Genomic DNA, 18,009 nt, shown 5'->3' with positions numbered 1-18,009 from the left:
CACCTGCTTATGTGTCCCAACCGCTCACTTGTCATATATTTACTAAAATGGGTAGGCGCACCCCGTCAACTATGACATCCATAACTTGAAATTTACTTCATGAAGACAGCAATTCGCTGCCACACCTAGGTCGCTGAATGCCAGCAAGTACCTGTCCACCATATTAAAGCGCTTGGAGTCTTAATTGGTTGGTGGTCAGCCATACATCTCTAGGCTAGCTTCCCACATCAGTGCGGTAGGAGTCCTATCCCTTATGTAATAAACTACTGATGTCGGTTGAACATACCAAACCGCATCAAGGAACTCCCATACGGTCCGACAATGCGGCTCTTGCCACAGTGACTCGCCGCTTGTGAGTGGCCAATTTTCCCCTTGACCTCTAAGTTCTAGAGTGGCCCGGTCTCTGGCCCTCCAAGAGTAGGGTAGTCAAACATCAGGTGTTTTCAATGCTATCAAACATTTGATTGGACCTTGCCGCAGACGCACAGCTGATCAGCTGCCAGGCGGAACCGAAGCAGATATTGGTTCAAATTAACATGGTTGGTGAGCACCTGGACATCCGTTGCCCTTAAAAATGAACTCGAGGCATAAAATCCTCTCAGATCCCGTATAAACTTGTACAGGGGTCTTCACTTATTCGTGGTATCCCATTCCAGCTGCCATGCTTCCATCGCGTGGCTCTGCAGCTTCTTCCGTAGGCGGGAGATGGGCAACTGAACGAAATTTAGATCTGGTGCATTGTAGCCCTGCCAGTACCGTTCCGTTCCGGTACTGGCCCGGCCCGAAACCGCAGCCCAAATACCTCGGCCTCCCGGCCTCTTCACAATCTCCAGATGGCTGCCTGAACTTTCACCACTAAATCGATTGAGAGAGCCTTTACCTCTCAGATCAGAGAAATCCTCTCAGATCCCGTATAAACTTGTACAGGGGTCTTCACTTATTCGTGGTATCCCATTCCAGCTGCCATGCTTCCATCGCGTGGCTCTGCAGCTTCTTCCGTAGGCGGGAGATGGGCAACTGAACGAAATTTAGATCTGGTGCATTGTAGCCCTGCCAGTACCGTTCCGTTCCGGTACTGGCCCGGCCCGAAACCGCAGCCCAAATACCTCGGCCTCCCGGCCTCTTCACAATCTCCAGATGGCTGCCTGAACTTTCACCACTAAATCGATTGAGAGAGCCTTTACCAACACGGTGGTAGCCTCGTAGGAGATTGTTTTAAAAATACCAGTGCATAAAATTAAGGCTTTGCGCTGGGCATTCCTTAAATTTTGAAGAAGTTTTCTATTCGTATCCAACCTATGCGCCCAAACGGGCACCGCGTAAGAGGTCATGCTTTCGAAGACACCTCGGTACTCCATGTACATTTGACGGCCAGACAATCATAGTCCTTCCGAGCAATCCTACAGGGTTTGTGCATCACTGAGACGGCGTCCGCCGCTACTTGCCTAATGTGGTTGCTAAACAGCAACTTCTCATCAAATAAAACACCTAGGTACTTATGAATTCTCACTCGGCTTATTGAACAGATTAGTGATATCGTTCACGGAAATTATTTAATGTAGTAACTTTGCGATTATACGTAAGGTTAAATTTTCATATTAGGATAAATATCTTTTATCAGTACTAGTAGCTATGGAGAAAATTTACACACTTAAAGGTTTTTAATAAAGCGCAATAATTATATGATTAACATCAGTCAATACCATTCTGATTTTAATACTGTTATAACTTGCATATTCAAGTAATAAATTTAGTAAGAAATAATGCGTAAGGTTAAGAATAAGGAATAGTAAAGAGGTGTGTGTAGTAGTTTATAAATACAAACTCCATATGATATCTTTTAATTTTAGACATTACTTCTATTTTACACAATAATTAGTTAATGTTTAACGATTAGTAGTCAATATTAACTTGTATACATTTAAGGTCGATTGCATATTATCTGAAAGCGAAAAAAAATAAATTACAACCATGTTTAATAAATTGACAAACTTTAAAACAATTGAAGGACAAACTTTTAATTAATTGATTTAATGGACTATGGTTCTCATCATTGTGTATGCTGGATTTGAACTGAATGATTCGATTCATCAAATGAATAATATTACAAAAATAATAGAATTAAATTTACGTTAAAAAAATTCTGTTTAACAATAATGGGCTTCCCGTGGGACTGCGTGTGAGGCTAGAGTGGTAAGGTATGTGAGCACCTCATAGGAAGCTAGACCAATCATCACCATCAACTGGTAACAAACGGGGTGCATGTGGGGCGCTGTTTTGGAAAGTGCAATCGGGTGTTCTTCTTTTATCTTATATCTGCAAACGATCGTTCCGATTGTTTGAATCATAATTCAATGGGTATTTGTTAGTAAGTTGAAAGCTAATTTTTGCATGCATAAGGTACACTCTCGATCTAACAGATCACGGTTATTCGAAAATGTATATGCTGTATACATAAATTTTGTTTGTTTGTTATCGCATCACATGAGAACCAAGCAACTGATCGACCGAGGCCCTTTTCTCCTTTCTTTTTTCTGTTTAGTGTCCGGTAACTACCGTTTAGATAATTCTTCAGAGGATGAATGAGGATGATATGTATGAGTGTAGTGTCTTGTACATTCTCAGTTCGACCATTCCTGAGATGTGTGGTTAATTGAAAACCCAACCACCAAAGAACACCGGTATCCACGATCTAATATTCAAATCCGTGTAAAAATAACTGGCTTTACTAGGACTTGAACGCTGTAACTCTCAACTTTCCAAATCAGCTGATTTGGGAAGACGCGTTAACCACTAGACCAACCCGGTGGCCCTAACTTCCTTGAAGATTAAGATATTAAAAATATTCATTATTTCTTATTTGTTTTGAATCCAATTAAAACAAAACGATGCAAAAGAGAAAAAAATGTTAACTTCTAATAAAACGCTGAAGTTAGTAAAAAAAAAAAGAAGAAAGAAAAACAAAAAAAATATATACGTTGCATAGTGCAGATAGGCTGTTGTAACACTGTACATATTTATGGATATTTTTATCAATGAAAAAAAATTAAAATTACTCGCTAGATTATATTATTATACAACATCCGTTTTTATTTCATTCATAAAAAACCGCAAACGAAACATTGCATTCATTAATAATATGAGAGTTCATTCATAACGGTTGACTACTCTTGTAATGTTCTTCGAAGAATAAGTAACGTCCGGCTTAAAATCGCTGATAATGAATACCCAAAATGCCAACACTTTACTTTCTTCATATTTTTATTGACGAAATTACGTAGAAAATCTTTTTCTTAGTAGAAATTGATTAACGTAACTAATATTATTTTATATTTCTTCAACACAAAAGGGCATATTATAGTAATAAGGAAATCCAATATTATAATAGACCCCACACGATCTGAAAGCCAGTTGAGTTGTATATAATAATTTACTTCTTTTCATTATATCCAAAGAGTGAAAAAATATCGTTAACAAGTATCATCCCAAATTACATATAGGAAACATACAGAAAGTGAAGTTGACGAAAAGTTAACAGAAAAGTGAAGTTGATGAAACTGAGTAGTCCGCAAAGGATATTTGTTATTCGTGACCCAGAAGCGATTCAAATAAACATTTAGCAAGATTTACTTGCTTTTTATACAAATATGTTATTAAAAAACATTATTACGTAATGCAATATCTAACAAAAGCTTTTGTCAATTTTAAGGATTCTAAACCTTATTTTCTAGATCTATAACATTTCTTTTTTTAGTTTTTACAAGCTTACGGCACTATCTTTGATGGACATAAACAAAGCGACTAATTGGTAATTAAAAATATTAAGTTAGTTGTTTATAAAGATGTTAAAACAAAGTTGTAAAAAAAATATCGAGGTTACAATGAATATGAACTATTGCATCATGAAGGTAATATTAACATACAATAATGCGAATTTCAAAACGGTATTTAATTTATTACAATGAACAGCAGTGACCGCCTCTTGGTCTACAGTGTAAAATTATTATGTACTGTTGATGATGTCATTGTTATATCAATGACATCATTGCCAGTGGGTGCCGCCTCTAACCTCATTCAACAAACATAAGGTAATACTCCAAAAACATTGAGGTAAGTAGGCTTACCTCTTTCTTAAGAAAAAAAATTATATAAAATAATATTAATATTAAATATATAAATAACTTATTTCCTTTAAATAAAAATTCCAATATTAAGCCGAGAAAATGTATAAAAGATATAATTTAAACAAATTCATTCGTTCCTAGAGCGAAGAGTGGAAAATACTATTTGTTTAATGATTATCACAAAACTACCGGTACAATACCACAGTACCTCCTTAAACATCACAGCAAATATCCATGCAGTCCCCCCGCACAGCACCCGTTTTCATTAACTGCTCAATATTAACTAACAATTCACAACTTTATTTTAATAATTATAAAATATTATCAATTCCTCCATAAATGATGACAGGCGAAGGGTTTTATAATAAATTAATAAACAGCAGAATTCTTTGTCTTTATGTTTTTCTCCCACAATGTTTTTTTTTACGTTACGTATTATATTTTTTCTTCCAAATCAGAGAACTTATAAATATAATCCAACCAAACTTAACCTACGCTCGCTAAACAAATCTACCTGTTAGGTAGATTTCATAAGAAAGCTACGTATTGTAATGGGTCCATGATTCGACTTCCGGAAAATTTCGACATATCTTCGTGTTTCACATCCCCCAAACCCCAAAACCACCGTCAGTTCAAAAGTTTATATATATACAAATTCTTGTGGATACGATAACTGCCGTAATTTTGCGCCAATCACTTTCAATTTGATACATAAAATATAACGACCCAAACTCTCGATCGAGTTCGTTAATGGGAAAAATCGGACCATGAGGGTGGAAAATGGGGGGCTTTTCGAAAAAAAAACAAAATTTCGCTTTAACTTTCTTATTAAGTAAAATATCGAATTCGTTTAAAGTTCCTAATATTCTTTGGATAGAGTCTAAAACTTATCTAAGTAAAATTTTTTGATATCAACAACCACTGGACCAGGGGGTGGAAAATGGGGTTTCGAAGATGGTTATGAAGATGCAAACAATGATATTAATTTACATGATGTATCATAATTGAAAATGAGTTATAATTTAGTTAAAACTGAAGAAGTTTGAACTTAAAGTTATTTCTTTAACGCATAAATATAAAGGAATTACAATTATCATTACAACAAAAACAAATTTTGTAATAAAAGACGTCAGTAAAAAAAGATACCGATAAATGGAACTTATCAATTTAGAAATACTAATAGCACGACTAGTGTAGCATACCCTTTATAAACACTTTATAAAAAACATATTATGCATCTTTGGGTAATGAATATAAATCAGTCTAAGTGTTACAACGTTATGACCTATAGCGGCGTAACGCAAAATTTTTCGTATAAAGTACGTAACAGCTTTTGATAAATTTGGCATGATTTTTGTATTTTAAGTATAATCGTATGTTAAAATAAAAATAAAATCTGTTTCAACTGTCGATAAATAACGTGTAATGAAGAAAAATACATAACTTTTGAAACGTGCTGCAAGTAAAAACGTTCTACTCACGTTGATGTTATTGCTTCATGATTCACAAACTATGAAAACAACAAACGTGTATGATTTATATGTATATACAAATATTACTGATTACTTGGGAACTAATATTTCTTGGAATTCAGTTTATTTACAGAAAACAGCCTACTCAACTGAATTAAAGAATCCATTTATCTTTATCAAATTTCCTTAATTTTTTTTATGAGGTATGTAAGTTTGTGGCATGCACACATCTCATAGGGTTACTGACCGTTATCATGACGTCCTCTATTCACAGTTATATACAATTACACAATCGAATCTTTTCACGGATTATTCGTTACGAATAATATACAGTAAATAAAAATGTATTATAAACGGTACTTTATGTAAGTGCATAATGAAACAGGGGACCACTCGTTTTTACATCAAGTACTATTTCCATTCAGCCGGCAAAATTTAGAAACGGTGTAATAAATTCTAAATTTAGCCGCAAAATCCACTTAATGTGCATGTAAAATGAAAGTTTGTTACCGATTAGAAGTTATCTCATCCGAAAAAATTAAGTAATTCGGATTGGTGATGTCATAATGGGGTTGAAGGAATAGTGAATGCAAACTGCAACATTTCACGCAGAATTATATCCAACCACAGAAGAAGAATTTCAAAACAATATTAAATTTTATTAAATTTAATACCGAATTTTCCATTCCATTATATTATAAAATTTTCGTTCAATATATCCAATTAAAAAAAAACTATTTTAAAAATAAAGTAAAATAGTCCTATTTTTATTTAATTCATGTAATTTCATAGTAATTGTATTAAACACAAACTTAATGATCAACATAATTATAAAACCAATCTTACTGATTGCGTTTAAGCTTAACAGTTCACTTCAATTAACAGTATAAAAAGGAGGTTGATTGTTATTAGTCTATGCAGTGTAATTTAATAAATGAACTTTATCGTCGAGTAAAAAGAGACCGTTAAAAGTAATAAATGATAATTTTTTCAGTTTTAAAATTTTCACCTTTAAAAGTCACCGTCAGAATAACTACCATAAAAATACTAAGTCTTAGTTTAGGGCTGTTTTAAAATAAATAAAAGAACTGAAAAATATCATTATTGTTTCAGGACAATTTATTCCGCCCTTTTTATTTAAGAAAAAGTTATTTCACAATTTTTTTTTAATGTAAAATACAGAAATCTACAAAATCGTTGCAGTTTATAAGCAATACTTTACCAGAAACGCAAACGATAAGCTTCGTGTTGATAAAAATTAAAAAAGCGAGTGCAGAGAAAAGAGTAAGGAAACTGCTACCGATTGTGAGCTTAGACTTTGGAGCGTACGATTACATGTTATATATTATCATAGGTTTTTCGACTAATATTTGAAATCTTGAAATGTGTAAATACTTTGAATTTGAGAATCAGAATGATATCATATATACCATTACGATAGGGTACTAATAACGATAACATAGATAGTATATATTAATCCATTATTAAACAAATATAACGGAAAAAAATTTCCCCAAATATTCTAAATAGGCAATGTCGTTTTTCTTTAATAATTAAGAAAATTTCGATTAACTACGAATAAAAGATACAATGAAATCATCCACAGGAACTTCCTCTACAAAACAAAATCATATGTTCCAGAATACGTAGAGCAGATTTCGAGTTGAAAGAGTAATGTGTTTTTGATAAACACATTACTCACATTTGTTGGAACAAATATATGTTCCAACATAAAATGAGACAAGTCTGAAAAGAATATTTTTATATGCTTTTAAAAAAAAAAAAAAACAACAGATAAAACTAGGAATTATGCGAGTATACTATCGTGATTACGAGAAACTGGAATGCTAGATTAGACAATAGAATGGAAAGAGGACATAATTGCATTATATGGTGCATAAGATAAAATTAATGAAAACGGGTATAGAATATTAGAATTTGTATATGGGTCAAATTTAGAGCTTGTCCCTTATTTGAAACTGGTTATTAAAGCTGAACAAAAACTAAAGTATAATTTTTTTTTTTGGTTGATGATTAATTCTTCACTTAAACTTGAAGCTTGTACTTAGGGTATGAAATGATGGGATGGAAAGTTTTTGTAGGATGTGAAAAATGCCACGTGCGTTGATATTTTTGATTACTTTTAAACCTAGTAAATCTTAAAGCCCTCACAATAAGCATAACAAAATACTAAAAATACATCGTATTAAATGTCTAATTAATAATATATTTCCTTCTTAAATCGTATTGGAAAACACATAAGGTAAGTAATTTAATTCCTTTAAAACTATAACTGGTGTTTGATTTACAGTACATGCACGAATGCACAAGCTCAAAAATATTAATAGATGATTTACATTATTGTGACAAAATATTAAAAAATTGAGAACAAGGAAATATAAAGTATAATGTAAAATGCAGCCTTATCAGAATGTAAGAAATAAAATTAACTCAGGAAATGCTATCAGAAAGCAATCTATCCATAATTTGCAATTCTTTCGATTATTCAGGAAATGTTATATTTATAGCAATCTGACCAGAATTTATACTTCCTTTTAGTAATAATTAATGATTTATTAATAGATCTATGTTATCTTTTTCCTCCAAGATTTTACTAGCTCTTTTCCTTTTGATTTTCTCACAGTTTCGGTTTCAAAAATTTAGACTCATTTCTAATACGCTAAATTTCGAACAGTCTAATTCATATTTCTACTCGTATTTCTGCATTTCTAAAATCAAATGCATTTCGCTAACATAAAGAAGCAACTCTAAAACAAATATTTTTCTAGACATCTAATTTCAACTCGCAATTACTATACATTAATTGTACAATACTTAAATAAGTTGCAAATATCTTAATTGAAATATCGATTGTTAAGATGGTGGTAAAAATAAAATTATTGAAAAAAATATTATTTATACCAATGTAATAATTATTCTTTAAAAATTAGTCTAAATATAATATAATAAAACACTTATTATCTAATAATAAATTTGGACGATGCTAACGCTAAGCGCTTTGATTTAATTCACAGAATTTTCTGCAAAATTATTCAAATTTTCTCTGATTTTGTTGAATACAGTTTGTAGAATTATGCTGAGCAAATTAACTGAAAAATATCAATTTAAAACCTAACGTAAGCAGTAATAAAATTGTAAAATTTTATCATTATATAAATTGTATTCCGATTTAGGTTTGTTATTAAAATTTATTGTTTTCATGATCTAAATTTTTAAATAGCTGTATATGTAATAAAATTAAAGTCTTCGGATTGGAGTCCAAGCATCGCTTCTGGCTGGCAACCCATGATAAGACATATATTCTTTTTTGAAAACAGTACATGTATGATTACGCCTAAATATAGCAATATAACATTTTTTGGTAATTTTACTGATGCTAGGACAGAAAATTAATGTTAACCAAACGTTAGTAATCTATACTAATTACAAGAAAAATATTTTAATTTTTTAACTGATCTCCAAAAAGGAGGAGATCTTCAACCCTACGTTCTGAAAATTGAGCAGAGCTTAATTATTTAGTAGGCCTAACCAGCCATAATTCCCTAAAAAGCTTACAAAATATTTTAATGTATTTTTACATAGTTTGTATTTGACCTTCAAATACTGTCATTTAAATACTATATAAACAGACTAGTACAATAAATACTGTTATTTAAATATATAAAATATGTGTGAACGCGTATTTTATACAAATCTGATGATCGTTTTTTTTTTTTAGGCTACTGACTCTCGTCAGCTTAGCGATCAGTGTCCTGTATAGCTCCTAGAGCTTATCTAACAGCGTGACTGGACTAAGCGCGGGGCCATAACCACCGGCTTACGTGTCCCAACCGCTCACTTGTCATATATTTACTAAAATTGGTAGGCGCATTCCGTCAACTATGACATCCATAAACTGAAATTTACCTCATCTAGACAGCAATTCGCTGCCACACCTAGGTCACTGAATGCCAGCAAGTATCTGTCCACCATATTAAAGCGCTTGGAGTCTTAATTGGTTGGTGGTCAGCCATACATCTCTTGGCTAGCATCCCACAGCAGTGCGGTAGCTGTCTTTCCCTTAAGTAAATTACTGATGTCGGTTGAACATAGCAACCGCATCAAGGAACTCCCACACGGTCCGATAATGCGGCTCTTGCCACATTGACTCGCCGCTTGTGAGTGGCCAATTTTCCCCTTGACCTCTAAGTTCTAGGGTGGCCCGCTCTTTGGCCCTCCAAGAGCAGGGCAGTCAAACATCAGGTGTTTTCAATGCAATCAAACATTTGATTGGACCTTGCCGCAGGCGCACAGCCCATCAGCTGTCAGGCGGAACCGAAGCAGATACTGAACTGTAACCTGTTGAACGTAAAGGAGAGAAACAAAGAAATTCGTTGAAACATAAAATAGTGAAGTATTTAGTTAAATTAAAAATACATGATCATATTTCTTCGTTTTTTTAGCAACAGTATTATATTATTTTTCTAAATAATTTCCATTGAATCCGTAATACATTTTATAATTAAAGGATCTTAGCGTATATTTTAATTGTTTCCGTCAATAATTTCATGATTAGCTCTAATAAAAAATATATAAATAAATCACACCTGTAGGTATATTTTCAATTTTATTTAATTATTTTGAATTCATAATATTGCTTTGAAAACTAATCATACGCAATACCTCCGCTGGAGTAAAAATAACAATGAATTATAATTAAAAAAAAAATGAATGTGAGTTTTTAATCACAACTAATGCTGAATCATACTGCATTTTTAGAAAAAATATATACTCGTATAGGCTTACCGCGCTTATTACAATCGATGAATGGTTTTATGATTATTACAGCCATTATTATTTTGTACACGTTCAACATTTTCGTAATTAATGTTCTTTCCAAGCATGAATAAACTATTGCCCAATTATCATAAGCTCAATAGGTTTACATTTCTTTTATAAAGATAGTTTTAAAAGTTTGAATGTTACTCACTATGAGCGATGAAAAAATCATTCATCGCTCATAGTGGTCTATAAATTCCGATAATAACATACTAAATACATTCTTCAACTTCTTCAAAAAAGGATGAACTCAATTTGATCCGAATCCCTATTTTCTTAATGTACGTTCAAACGTTCAAGCATTACTTTTTTTTTCCAAACGGTCTGATTTCAATAACTATCTCTTTGTTCTATAGAGGAAGTTATCTGTTACGTTTCTTCCAGAAGTTAAAAGAACAACTTTTTCCCCGAAAACCTCCATAATAGACAATCATTTCTTTATATTATTGACAATGACAGACGATTTTTATGAAGTCAACAATATCTTTTGACATTTATTTGATATAGTTTTGTGGGCTTAGTATGACATGAAAACAGCGTAATATGAATTTGAAAGTTAAAATATTTTCACTTGAAACTTCAAAAAAATAATCTAGAAAACTCAGCTGAAAAAAAGTACATATTTCTGCATTCTATAAAGCATTAGCTCACACTCGGTTGCAGTGTTTTTACTTCGTTTTTCTGTATTCCTTCTCTTTTATCAACAAGTATCCTTTTGCGTTTTTTAAAAAATGTTTTCTTCATAATTACATCTTTTTTTTTTGTAGGACTATCCATATTTTAAATATCCCTAAAATTTCTGTAATAAAACTGGTTAATAACAAACATCCTCTTTAAAATAAGCATAGAACATTAAACGATAATAGTTTTTCATGTTTTAAATTTCAACATTTTGAATCCGGCGCCAAATTTGAAGATCAGTAAGTTTTTAGTAACTTTTACTTTTCTTTTTTCTATTTAGCCTCCGGAAATTACCATTCAGGAATTACTTCAGAGGATGATTGTAAATGAAGTGTAGTCTTGTATAGACTTACTTCGACCATTCCTGAGATGTGTGGGTAATTGAAACCCAACCACCGGTATCCACGACCTAGTATTCAAATCCGTATACAGTAACTGCCTTTACTAGGACTTGAACGCTGGAACTCTCGATTTCCAAATCATTTGATTTGGGAAGACGCGTTCACCGCTAGACCAACCCAATGCGTTCAGTTTTTAGTAACTATTTATGTTTAATTTGACTCCAGCTTCAAAAAGTCAAAATTTAAGGGATTGTAGAAGCATTCTTTTTTATTTAATTTTTATGAAACCCTGATGCAATGACCAGTTAAGAAACGTTTTCTATAAAAATCATTTCGTTAGGTTTTGACGAGAAATTGTTTCAAATTCAAATGTTTGATTTTGAAATTTTTATACGGATCTATCATATCACGGGCGCGCGCGCACACACACACAAACACACACATATTTGCACGCTGGGTATATATAGATATGACCATTTAATAACTTAAAACATCCAAAAACGTGTAATTTTTTTCCTAAAAAAATACAAAATGTGCGTACGTATCTATGTACTTGACCAATTTTCACCAAACTTTCTAAAGTATTTCTATAGTAAGGGCATTGATGCTATTAAATTTTCAATTCAAGGGGTGAGGGATTCTGGGGGAAAATGAAATCGTCTCCAGATTTTGCATAATTAAGGTTATTTTTTTTGATAATTTTTTGCGAATATTTATAAAGTAAACAAAGTTTGTAAAAAATATATTTTGCTAAATTTCCCCATTACCTTTAAAAAGATTTTAATTTTGAATTGGTATAAAAGACAGTACAAGGGGTGATTTTCGTTGCAGTGATTTAAAAAAATAATTTTCGTGAACAATTATAAAAAAAAAACATCTTTTGTGTAAAAGGTTTTTTGCTTAACTGAACTCCCACACCAAAAAATAGTAATAATTTTGAAACGTTATAGAAGGCAGTACACTGCGTATTATTCGTTGCAATTTTTTCTATTAGCATCTCGTTGGATCCATAAATTTGTTCCCCATCAAAGTGAAGTCTTAACCCAGCCACCCTCCCATACGCACCCCACATCACACTTAGCGGTCGGACTACTGCTGTAGTCGTCCGCTATGTTGTGACGCCACAGGTGAGCAGTAGAATTAAATAAATGAATAATATTTAAAGCTAAAAAATTAATTTAAAGTGGCCGCTAGTATCGCCACACGCGCGCGAATGAAATACGGTATGCGCGCGCGCTTTTGTTAGAATCAGTGAATTAAATCAACAAAAAATATTGTATTTAAATAAAATGATACATATTTTAAAGTAAGCTGTGCGTGTATGCCGTGCATCAGAAAAAAACACCGTGTGACAGGGAAGTGCTACAACTGGGTTGTCCGCTTTTTATTTTATGTTTAATGAAAATTCTTAAATAGAAAAAAATTTGTAACAATGGTAAAAAATTGGCAATAAATATTGCGTCATCCTGAGCAATTAATCATTATATATTTATCATTTTTAAATTAAGTTGGTTCTTTAAAATCAATACGAACTTAAATCGAATCGTTCTGACATTTCCTTACACTATTTAAAACAAGTTGCTGCTACTGCCATTTATAAAGCAAAATGTTGAGGTGGAAAATAGATCGGGATTAATGTGTACTGACCTAAAATTTAGATAATAGAAAACCTTGACATTTAGATTCTACGCTGTATAATGGAATGCTAACAATGCAAGTATAACTTATGTCGTATTATTCAGTCTTTCGAGTAAATCAGTAGGCCTGGACTCTGAAACATACAAAAGTTACACAAATCCTATTTTAAACAAAGCAAGGACAGAATAAAACATCTCTGAAAACATTAAGATAAGGTCTAGGTCAATTAAGAAAATATATTTAAAGTAACTTATGCAATAAAATATAGTATAATAATTTATATTAATATAATGCACAACAATAAACAATTATAATTATACCCACTTTTGCATTTTGACAGTTAAACATTCATAGTTAGTAAATAAATTTTATGATACTTTTGTCATACTTATCTCACAATCTTTTCCATCAGATTACGTTTAGAAGAACTAATAATACAGCAAAGAGAAAATTTTAACCTCAATTCTTTAGGTAAATTTTATTTATTTTAAGTTTTCTTTTTTTGTAGTTTTAAAAAAGCAAATAAGAAAATCTAATAACAAACTGATCAATCTAGTACTTAGATCTGATCTACAGACTGCATAAGCAATGAATTTTTAAAGATTACGCAGTTATAATAAAGTAATTCACTAATTCAGCCTTAACTACTCGTTTAATCCTAAGTTAAATCATTAAAAAGAATATTACAATAATGAAAAAATATAATCAAATACTAATTACGAGTACAAGTATGTTTACTTGCGCGCTTGTTAATGGTTTAGCGTACCTCACTTTCTAAAAATATTAGTCGTTAGGTAGGACCATCGTTAGGTATTGCTTCAGAGGATGAAATGAAATGGAAATATTTTTAGCGTGTGAAAATGCCATGCCTGACCGGGATTCGAACCTGGGACCTTCGGATGAAAGGTCGAGATGCTACCACTCGCGCCATGGAGACCGGAAAAAACACCTCCTCAGCGGAGAATTGAACCCCGGTCTCCCGCGTGACAGGCGGGGGATACTGATCACTATACTACCGAGGAAGTGATCAGCAATACAGTACTATTTATTAATCAACTGTTGCTTAAGCGCATGGTGATGTATTTATTCGTGCATTATTCCGTACATTATTACATTACCTATTAAGTTAATTCTTTACGTTATTTATCTTGGACGAATATTGTTTTCTTATACACATGCTTTAAGCGTGACAGGGTGTTAATTTGCATTTTGTTCAGAACAATTGATTAATCTTGATTCTTATTTTAATTTAAAAACCTTCTTGAAAAGAATCAAAGTAATTCATTCTTAAAGACGTCAATTATTGAAAAGTGAAATGAAGAATTTTGAAAAGGAGCGCATCAATATCCCGCTGAAAGGGGGAGGCCTACTGAAAGGGAAGCACGTTATTCCGAAGTTTCAGAATCGACAGTTAAGAGGATCCGCAGAAACAGAACTGACCCGATCTATATTTAAATACTACTGAGAGAGACAGAAAAACAAGACCACACAGTACAAAGTGGACTACTTTGACAAAATTTCAATTAAAAGAACAATTAATTCTGAAAAATGGATACGAGAAAAACGTGCGGAAAATTTGACAAAAGAACTAGTTATCGTACTTACAACGTTCCTTACAGTTGTGCACAAGTTGATAACAGGCCTTCTAAATGCATAGTAAAAGAAGAAATGATACAGTGATTTCTAAGAAAAGGCCTCTCGTACGATGTAAGAATGTGAAACATCTTTATTGTCTAACGGTCTACGTAAACCAAAAGAGAATATCTAAAACAGATTCCGTTTTAAAAGCTTCTGATCATACAATTTTTCGATTTTCACCGCATGTATGAGATTTAAATGCAATTGCATTAGTTCCGGCGAAAGTGATAGTATAATATGAGATAATGATGTAAGCGGGAATTTTTTCATGGAACTTTTGCAGAGTACCATCTGATGATAAACTGATTATGAAAATCACGTAATACGAGTAAAAACAGACGATAACTACTGGTATAAAGATGGAATTAGGTCCGTGGTTACAACATTATTGGTAGTTTTGTCACTGATATGGGATGAACAAACTGACAGTAGTCATGGCAGTTTAAGTGATGACAGTTAAAAAAGAGGAACATTCCTGAACAGACTTGGACTTGGCTTAACTACTTAATTGAGATAACGTGATTATAAATAGATAAGGTCATCAATCATTGTAAATAGTTTGTGTTTCTCTTCTTACACAAGAATTCAATCGTAATAAAAAAAATTGTTTAAAGGGCGTGTAATAAATAAATTGACGGATAAATCAATTTAAGTTTACAAAAAAAATCTAAAATTTTAAACTTATAAATTTCAGAATGTTATGTTTTATTCTTTTAACAAAGTAATTTGAAAAACTTTAAGAAAAGCGTAATATACGTAAGGTAAGACATACCCAAAGCCAAGGAATAACGTAAGTCGTGTATTGAACTGAAAATCCATTTAAATTCTCAAGTTTGTTCCTTGACGGTCGAATAGAGAAAAATGCAACTTCATTAATTTAATAGGTATAAGATATGAACTGATCTGATTAAATTATTTATTTATTTGTTTGTCTGTATCATTTTCTTCGGAATAAGGAGTTAAAATACGAATTATTTTTAAACTGTAAATACGCAGTATTGTTCTATAAAAAAAATAATAATAGCAGCGAAAATGTTATCTTTAATTCATCAGATAAAATACACTTTTACCCTGATAAAAATATATAAAAAACATTTAACACAGTAAAAAAAAAATAAAACCAAGATTACACAACGATTTCTTTTGACTGGTAATTTTTTATTTATTATACGAGTACTGAACTGACAAATATCTTCATGAATTTTTTTTATGACAGCTTTTGAATTTTTTTTATCAGTGGATTCTCTTACGCCACAAAAAAAGAATAAATAAATAAAATAAAAATAAATTTAAGATTAAAAAATTGTAGAATATTATTTGTGGATGCTACGGTTATGTAAGCTTTTCAATATCTTATTTACTGTGATTATCCATATTAACATTTATCTTCTTAATTATTATTTACGTTTATAATTAGTAATGTAATTATTCTAATAGGTCTACAGTACTTCAGATAAATTAACTAATTATCGAGATCTCGACTTGAGAAAAACGTAGAAAATCAGCCTTAAATTTGAAGTTAACGTTGTGCTGTTTACGTAAAAAAGAAATTGTTTGAAAAGTTAAAAATCAGTTATCTCCAATAGGGTCAGGTTTATCAGTTTGTCGCTTAGATACCTCTACAAATCAAAAAATCCAAGTATGAGAAAGTTTTACTTTTTTAAGAATCTTATACGTGTTCTCATCCTCCTTATAAGTGCCTAGTTAAATTATGGTGAGTAGAAATGTTTGTCTCGGCGAATACCAAGGCTCATCACGCAAAGTAGTTGATCAATAATGAATGGTGTTCATTTTAGTAAAAAATGCGTCAATCTGTCTGAGGTCGATAAGGCGCAACACCCCACATTTACACAACCTTTGGGGGAGAGAGTAGGAGCCATCTGCAGGAGGTTCCTCTGGGTGTAAGAAAGGTTGACTGCTTGGGAGCTTCTCCAAGTATATACAGCCCTTTCTTACCATCCATCCCTTTTCCTTATCTCTAATCTCTTCTATTTTCAGTTAGGAAGATCTTATCTACATTAAAGATAGGTCTTCTATATATCTTTCCTATTTTCAGTTCTATGTATGTTTATCAGACCCCTAGGTCCATGGAACCTACTGTTCCTGTGCAACCGTCCTGTGATCTGGTGAGGGGACCGTCTGTAAACCGACCTGTGAACTGTGTTTTCTGTCTCGGGGCTACAAAATAATCTTAACAGCAGAAATTTCTGCAGGATAAATTTGGACTTCTAAGCTTACTCCTAAAATATAAATTTAAATAAGCTCCTCAGTTTCTTATAGTTCTTCTAAAAAATAAAGATACATTATAAATTAAGCAATGAAAAACTATTAAAATTACAATCATATAATTTTTATCGCAGCTTGGAGTAAATTTTCATTTTGCAGCTTTGCAAATTTAAGATATTTATAAAAGAATCAACATTTTTTAATTCATAATAAATTGAGAATTAGCAAAGAAAAACTCACGTCAGTTGATTTAAGTTTAGATTTTACCTAGGAAATTAACGAATCGACTTAAATTAAACAAAAACTATAAGGTTTTAAATAAATAAACAAGATAGAAAACTCGTTTTCAACATACTTGCTTAAATTTCTGAGGGATTGTCGTGACAGCGAGAAATTAAACGCTCAAATTCTGCCTGAAATACTAACATACGAGGAGAGGAGACTTAGCAGTACCGCCTTAACTCTAATACTAACGATTTCTTGCTTATTCTCGCTCATTAAAAATTGTTTTGTAATTATTAAAAACACATTTCGGTCTGTCGAACTTAACATGTTAACAGTAATATATAAATTAACACATCCCGATCAACGGATCCAATTATCTATGGATCTCGACAAAATTTGTTGTTTTTCTGTCCTTTTGTTAGCATTCCTAAGTAAATTCTAATATTTCTGCATTAAAATAAAATAAAACTTCAAAAACATGTTAAGTATAACATCACTGCAAAAAAAAAAAACAAAAAAACATTGATTCGGTAAACCAATAGATTGTTTTTTTCATAGAGTTTCATTTTAATAGATTCATTCCAGCTAAAGATTTTGTCATTTATTGTGAAATACCAATCGACCCTATTCAAACCAGCCTTCAGGCAATACATACAAACAGCTTTATGGAAAAAAAATATTACACAACCACACGTTCAATTTCCATACCAAATTACAGCCATAGACGTGAGAATTATACAGATTTAATAAGTTAAAATAGTTTCCGATCTCCGACAGGGATTTATAATAATTTACATATTATTTATTATATAACACGTTCTTATA

General features: G+C 31.9%; 1 protein-coding gene and 1 long non-coding RNA gene across 3 annotated transcripts in view; one reads left to right on the top strand and one right to left on the bottom strand.

Annotated features, from left to right (window-relative positions):
* LOC142319421 (mitochondrial enolase superfamily member 1-like) overlaps window positions 1–18,009 on the top strand; it is a 247,930-nt gene that overhangs the window by 115,800 nt on the left and 114,121 nt on the right. The gene's annotated exons all lie outside the window — the stretch shown is intronic.
* Window positions 1–18,009, bottom strand: part of LOC142319422 (uncharacterized) — a 129,891-nt gene that overhangs the window by 34,691 nt on the left and 77,191 nt on the right. The window contains exons 5-6 of one of the 2 annotated variants that reach the window (XR_012755196.1): window positions 13,105–13,228; window positions 1,826–1,942 (exon numbers count right to left, since the gene is read on the bottom strand). This is a non-coding gene — a long non-coding RNA (uncharacterized LOC142319422). Of the gene's footprint in view, window positions 1–1,825; window positions 1,943–13,104; window positions 13,229–18,009 lie in introns of those variants that run through there. The other variant, XR_012755195.1, reaches the window with a different exon arrangement.

This window comes from Lycorma delicatula, chromosome 2, assembly GCF_047948215.1.
Source record: "Lycorma delicatula isolate Av1 chromosome 2, ASM4794821v1, whole genome shotgun sequence".
Classification (NCBI taxonomy): Eukaryota; Metazoa; Arthropoda; class Insecta; order Hemiptera; family Fulgoridae; genus Lycorma; species Lycorma delicatula.
This window is presented reverse-complemented; position numbering and strand designations above follow the sequence as displayed.